The sequence below is a fragment of the Urocitellus parryii genome, chromosome 4 (assembly GCF_045843805.1).
Source record: "Urocitellus parryii isolate mUroPar1 chromosome 4, mUroPar1.hap1, whole genome shotgun sequence".
NCBI lineage: Eukaryota > Metazoa > Chordata > Mammalia > Rodentia > Sciuridae > Urocitellus > Urocitellus parryii.
Genome location: NC_135534.1, coordinates 155717948 through 155725090, shown reverse-complemented (window position 1 = coordinate 155725090; position 7143 = coordinate 155717948).

The window sequence follows — 7143 nt, the reverse complement described above, 5'->3', positions numbered from 1 at the left end:
ATATCTCATGCAATATGTTAAATTGGGCTGTGAGCAATGATCACTGCGTCCAGTGATAATGGTCTGAACTTCTGTCAAACCTCCTCACTTACAGAAGGAAAAACAAAAATTATCAATATTTACAGAACAAATTAGAAGTAAGTTTTTTTTAAGAAATTTGATTTTAGATTTAGTTTCTTTTCCTCCCAAAGGTATAACAATGCACAGCTGATATTACTGACCCTGAAAATGACTTTTCCTACTCCTTGTATCATTTGAGTGGTTTAAATTTTCCTTGTGACTATTTAATTGCTTCTTTACAAGGAAAGGAGAAAGGACTATATGTTTGTTGAAAAATAGAAATAAATGCAAATGTCCACATTAATGCATAATGAATAGAATTCAGATTAGTAATAAACTGAAATGCATTATTTTCCAAGCCCACAGCTGAGTGACTCCAGTTTTGGAACACTGGGACTGGAAATTCTATGAGGCGACTGCAGAGAGTTATGGACATGAAGGGCCCCCAGCCCACTACCTTCCAGGATGGATTTCAGCTCATATGTGTCAGTTTAATCCCTAGTATATTAAGCTGATCCTTTCCAGAAAGGATTTAGCAAGTAATATGCTTAGATTAAGGAGTGCCAACATAACTGTATAGATGGAAATTCTCAGTGATTCTGAGACAAGTATGGATCAAATAGAATGAAATAGTATAAGGCCAAATTCCTTAGAAATTATTACCAAGAGAAAACACCACTACTCCAAAATAAAAAGAAAATAAAACATATTATCTCTGGTAGACATTTTAATACCAATATCCAATTCTCTTTTCTTTGGAGCATAAGGCAGACTATCCTTTCCAGGTTCCTTGCAACTTTGTGTGACATTGACTTGTTCATTTCTAGGAAATGTGAGTAGAAATGCAACAGTGATTTTCTAGTATTCCCACTCTTTGGAAACCAAATTTTCCACAGTAGAGTTTCCAGCAGCTGGAGAGTATGGGAGTAGAGCACAATATCTTTAAACATTCAGAGTTAATGATAAATATTCCTTTATTATATTAAGACATGTAGGTATGAGTTAAATTGTTACTGTGGCATGGCCTAAGATACCGTGAATAATATAGGAGCCTACTAAAGAAACAAACAAAATAATTTTTTTTTTGTGGGAGGGATACTAGGAATTGAACTTAGGGGCACTCAACCACTGAGCCACATCCCCACCCCTATTTGCTTTAGAGACAGGGTCTCACTGAGTTGCTTAGCACCTTACTTTTGCTGAGGTTAGCTTTGAACTCACAATCCTCCTGCCTCAGTGTCTCAAGCTCCTGGGATTACAGGCATGTGCCACCACACCTGACATCAATATGTTTTTTAAAAAAAACAAAACTGGAAGGAAATGCATTTGACATTTGGTAGTGTGACTTTGCATATATTTTCTCGGTTTCATATCTAAATACATGCAAGTACACATAATCCTTTTGTGAATGGACAAATTATACTTTAAAATCATTATTTACAAAATTCTTCCGAGCACAAAGTGAAGACAGCTATCCTTTAGTCTTAGATATTTGTGTTCCTTCTTCTAATCATAGTCCTAGAGATGTATAAAAGAATAAACTCAAAAGGTAAGCTTGCATTTATCCATTGTCAAATTTCAGATTTCCTATTGGTGGCTTCCTGCAGGTGGTTCCTTAAATGGCTCTCTTCCTTCCTTTAATTATTTGTCATCTCCAGCATGTTGACACTTGGGTTATTTTCATTAGTTCTTCTGAAATGTTTTGTGTGGAGAATGAGGAAATTGTTTGAAGGTAGTTAATAATATTTGCCTTGCTTGCCTATTTAACTTATTCTAAGTCAAGGAAATTCCCTGTGACTTCTCTATTCCAGGACATAGCCTCACATGAAGATTTGCGACTTGCCTAGAAGCAGAAATTTCACCTTGTGAATATGAATAGTTCAGGAGTGTATGGATATTTGTATGTCTGTGTGCATGTGTGTGTCTAATGGGGAAACACTGGATTGGCAAGCCAATCTAATTCCCACTGTCCTTCCATAGATGAGACCTCTATTTTCAGATAATAGTCTATTTTTAGATAATAGTTAGTTGCATTAAAAATTGTTTTAATTATTAAATGTGTAAAATACAATAACTACCATGAGTATCTGAAAACTATAAACACTTTTCCAGGTCAACAAAAAGTGACAATCCAAAAGAAGAAATGACAAAGAACATAAACAAGCAATTCACAAATGAAGGGACTAGAATGCCTGTTATATATATTTGTTTATATACACATACATATGGATAAGATAGCATATATATCACATATAACATATGTATATGTATATAATGAAGGTGTTCAATATAAATCTTTGTATATATTGCTTATATATTCATATGTATACATATGTGCATATATACTAATGAAGATGTTCAATTTTCATGGGTAATCAGGAGAATACAATAGATTAGTACAATTTTTCAGCCATCAAATTAGAGAAAAAAAATCTAATAATGTTTCCTAAAAATGGAAGTTTTAATACATTGCTTCTGGAAGTGAATATTGTTGGAACCAATTTAAAGAAAAATTTGGAATTTTCTAGTGTTACAGGTTGGATTGTGTCAACTCCAAATACATATATTAAATCCTTACCACACTTCTCTCAGCACAAAAAGATTATTGCAGATGTAATTAGTTAAGATGATATTGGTACTTGAGTAGGGTGGTCCTACCAATTGAGTAGGACCCATGTCCTCATAAGAAGATGGACATGTGAAGACAGAGACACAAGAGGAATGCCACCTGAAGATGGAGGCAGGGATGTCAGGGTTTACTAGAAGCAGAAAGGGGAGAGAAAGGATCCTACTCTGTATGGGTAGAACAGTTCTGCCATTTTGGATTTCTAGCCTTGCAAACTAGGAGACAATATAATTTCTGTTGTTTAAGCCACACAGTTGAGGCTTTCCTATGGCAGCGCTGCGAAACTAATATATCAAGTTGAAAATATGGGTACTGATGACCCACAATTCTGCCTCTATTCCCTAAAGAAATTCTGCCACGTTCATATGAAATACCTCGTGCATTCAAACCAAGGTCCCTCTAAAGTATTGTAGGGCCTCTGTGATGGATGTTCATGTGCATGTATAGAAAGACAGTGGTGAGGAATATAAACTAATGTAGTTTTTGGCTCTTTAACTTCAACCAGAGGTATTTGTTTTAGTTTGGCTTAAGATTTCCCTTGTATAAAGAGTTCCTTGACTAAAAATAAGCTTAAAAACAACTGGAATGAGAAAATGTTCTTTTCTAAAATGATGACATTTCTTTTTAGAATTCCCTTTGATCTAATTTTAAAGGCTTTTCTTTTTGTATCTCCTTTTTGTTATTAATTTATCTATGTGCCATATATATGATGCTCTTATTTTCTGTGAAACTTTGCCCCTTCCGATATTTTTGCCCCTATATAGGTTTAATATTATTTTAAATATATTGGCAATACTAGTTTCTCTCCCTCATTAATAAATATTTTTAAGTCACATTTTTTGACTAAATAACAATTATAACCAGTTTTTGGATGATGAGATGTATGGATCAAAATTTGTTGATTAATGTTTGCATATGCATAGTCAAATGTCCTGGCATAATTTACTGAAATGATTTTCCGTTGAATTTCCTATGTGCCTTTTTAAGAAAATCAACTGACCATGTAAGAGTGTGTCTTTTCTGAACTCTGCTTTCAACATTTTTGTCTCTTTAAACAAAAGGCCCACACTCTTGGTAACTGCATGCATCTGTATAGTAAGTCTTGAGTTCAGATAGCCGCCCATTTGTTTCCTGCTTTCTTAAAGTTGTTTTAAATAATTCTGGGTCCTTTGCATTTTTATGTAACACAAAAATCAGTCTAAAATGTGTTATAGACTCATGTAAATTCCAAAAATATAAAATTTTAAAATATAACCCAGAAAAAACTTTTGTGATCTTGGGTTTAGGCAAAGAAGGTTCACAAAGCAAAATATTGACGAATTAGATTTTATCAAAATTACATACTTCTGCTCTTCTACATATGTTATTAGGAGAAAGAAAAGTAACAGACTAGGGGGAAATATATGCAAATCATATATTTTATTAGGAATTCAAGTCCACCATATGAAGAGAGCTCTCAAAATTCAATACGAAAGCAAACAACCCAATTAAAATGGACATATTATTTGAAAAGACACTTCACCAAAGAAGATGTATGGATGTTAAACTAGATAAAAGATGTAAAATATTATTAGGAAAACATATTAGCAGCATAAAAACATATCAGGAACATATCACCTCATGCCTATTAGAAGACCTAAAATTAAAAAGAAAGATCATCGCAAGTGTAGGATATGGAGGAAACATAACCCTCAATGCACATCTGAGAGTAATATCAAATGAAACAAACACTTTGGGAATCATTTTGTCAAAATTTTTTATAAATTTAAACATACAATAACATAAGATGTAGCCTTACATTTCTAGGTATCTACCCATGAGAAATAAAATCCTATATTCATACAGTGACATATGAATATGCAGTTATTCATCATGGATTTATTTGTAACTGGAAATGATCCGAATGCCCACTAACAGGTGAATGGATGAATACAAAGCTGTACACCCATGTGGTGAAATACCGTTGGACTATCAAAGGAATGAACTAAGGAGATGAGCTCCAACCAGGGTTCCTCCTGTAGCTTTCCCTTCCATGGCACTCCCCTCCCTGTTTTCTAGCAGTCCTGCAGGTCTTGCATTCCTCTGCCAAGACCATCTTGTCTCCTGTCTTTGCTTAGGATGTTCTCTTTATCTAGCACACATGGCCTCCTTTTCAATTAACTATCTTCCATCCATCCTTAAGTTTCCAGTTTTAACTTCGGCTCCTCTGAGAACCCGTCCTTGGCCATGGAAGTCATTGTGATATTTTTCTGTGTGCTTCTCCTATCAGAGTAGCATTTAGAGTGTGGCTCAGTATAGAAGAGCATAGATAGATGTCTCTCAAAATCTCAAGTCTTTACTTCCTAAACTGTGTTGATTTGGGAAGTTACACTGCCAGACTCAGACAGAGCCTTTCCAGTTATAAGGTAGTGCTGTAAGTTTTATGAAAATTAGAGGAGATGATGTGAAGTGTTTAGCATGATACATAATTTGAATAAGTATTTATGAATTTGTGATACTTGTTGTCTTACTGAATTTTGTTTCTTCTTTTCTTTTTTTGGTTGTTGCTTTTAGATACACATGGCAGTAGAGTTTGACACATTATACATACAAGGAGTTCAACCCATTCCAATTAGGATCCCATTCTTGTGGGTGTAGATAATGTGGAATTATGCTGGTCACATATTCTTATGTGAGCAAAGGAAAGTTATGTCTGATTCATTTTACTGTATTTCCCATTTCTATCCTCTCTCCCTTCCATTCATTCCCCTTTGTCTAATACAATGAATGAACATCTATTCTTCCCCTTCCTATACTCCTTTGCTGTGGTTTGGCATCCACATATCAGAGAACCATTCAGACTTTGGTTTTTGGCTTTTCATTTAGCATGATATTCTCCAGTTCCATCCATTTACTGGCAAAAGCCTAAGTTCATTCTTTTTTATGGCTGAATAATATTCTTTATTCATTCATCTATTTAAGCACACCTAGGTTATTATGAATTGAGTAGTAGCTTGGTTATTATGAATTGAGCTGCTATAAACATTGATGTGGCTGTGTCATTATAGTATCCTGATTTTAAATATTAAGATATATATCAAGGAGTGGGATGGTGGTTCCATTCTATGTTTTCTGAGGAATCTCCATACTGCTTTCCAGAGTGGTTGTGCCAATTTCCAGTCCTACCTGCAAGGTATGAGTGTACTTTTTTCCCCACATCCTCACCATTACGTATTGTTACTTATATTCTTTATAATTACACTTCTGACTGGAGTGAGATGAAATCTCAGTGTAGTTTTAACTTTCATTTCTAATTGTTAGTGATGTTGTACAATTTTTTTTCATATATTCATTGAGCATCCATAGTTGTTCTTCTATGAAGTGCCTGTTCAGTTCATTTGCCCTTTATTGATTGGATGATGATGATGATGATGATGATGATAATTAGTGTTATTTTGGATTCTTTATGTACCCTGGAGATTAATGCTCTATCTGAGGTGCAGGGGGCAAAGATTTTCTCCCATTCTGTAGGCTCTCTCTTAACGTTCTTGATTGCTTCCTTTGCTGTGAAGAGTTGTTTTAGTTGACAGCATCCCATTTATTGATCCTTGATTGTAATTCTTGTGCTTTAAGAGTTCTATTGAGGAAGTTGTTTCCTGAGCTGCCGTGATGGAGGTCTGGGCCTACTTTTTCCTCTAGCAGGTGCAATGTCTCCAGTCTAATGCCTAGGTCTTTGGTCCACTTAGAGTTGAGTTTTGCGCAGGGTGAGAGATAGGGGTCTAACTTCATTTTATTACATATGGATTTCCAGTTTTCCCAGCACCATTTGTTGAAGAGGGTCTCTTTTCTCATATGAGTTTTAGTCATAGTTTTCACTGCTATGACTAAAGGCCCTGGCCAGCACAATTATAGAGGAGAAAAGGTTTATTCGAGGGATCATGGTTTCAGAGGCCTTAGTCCACAGAGGGCCGACTCCATTTCTCAGTGCTCAAGGTGAGGCTGAACATCATGGTGGAAGAGTGTGGCAGAGGTAACCAGCTTATGTGATGATGAGGAAACAGAGAGAGAAAGAGAGATGTTTCCTCTACCCAAATATAAATATATACCCCATAGACACGCTCCCAATGAACCATTTCTTCCAGCCACATCCCCTGCTCTTCTACTTACTACCCAGTTAATCCTATCAGGGATACATTCACTGATTAGGTTAAGACTATCACCCAATCATTCTCTTCTGAACCTTCTTGCATTGTCTCACACATGAGCTTTTGGGGGATACCTCACATCCAAACCATAACAGTATGTTTATGGTGGCTTTGTCTAGTATGAGATAACTGTATTTGTCTGTATTTATGTGGGTTTCTCTCTGTGTATTCTTTTCTGTACCATTGGTCTTCATATCTGCTTTGGTGCCAATACCATGCTATTTTTGTTAGTATGGCTCTGTAGTATAATTTAAGGTTTGGTATTGTGATGCC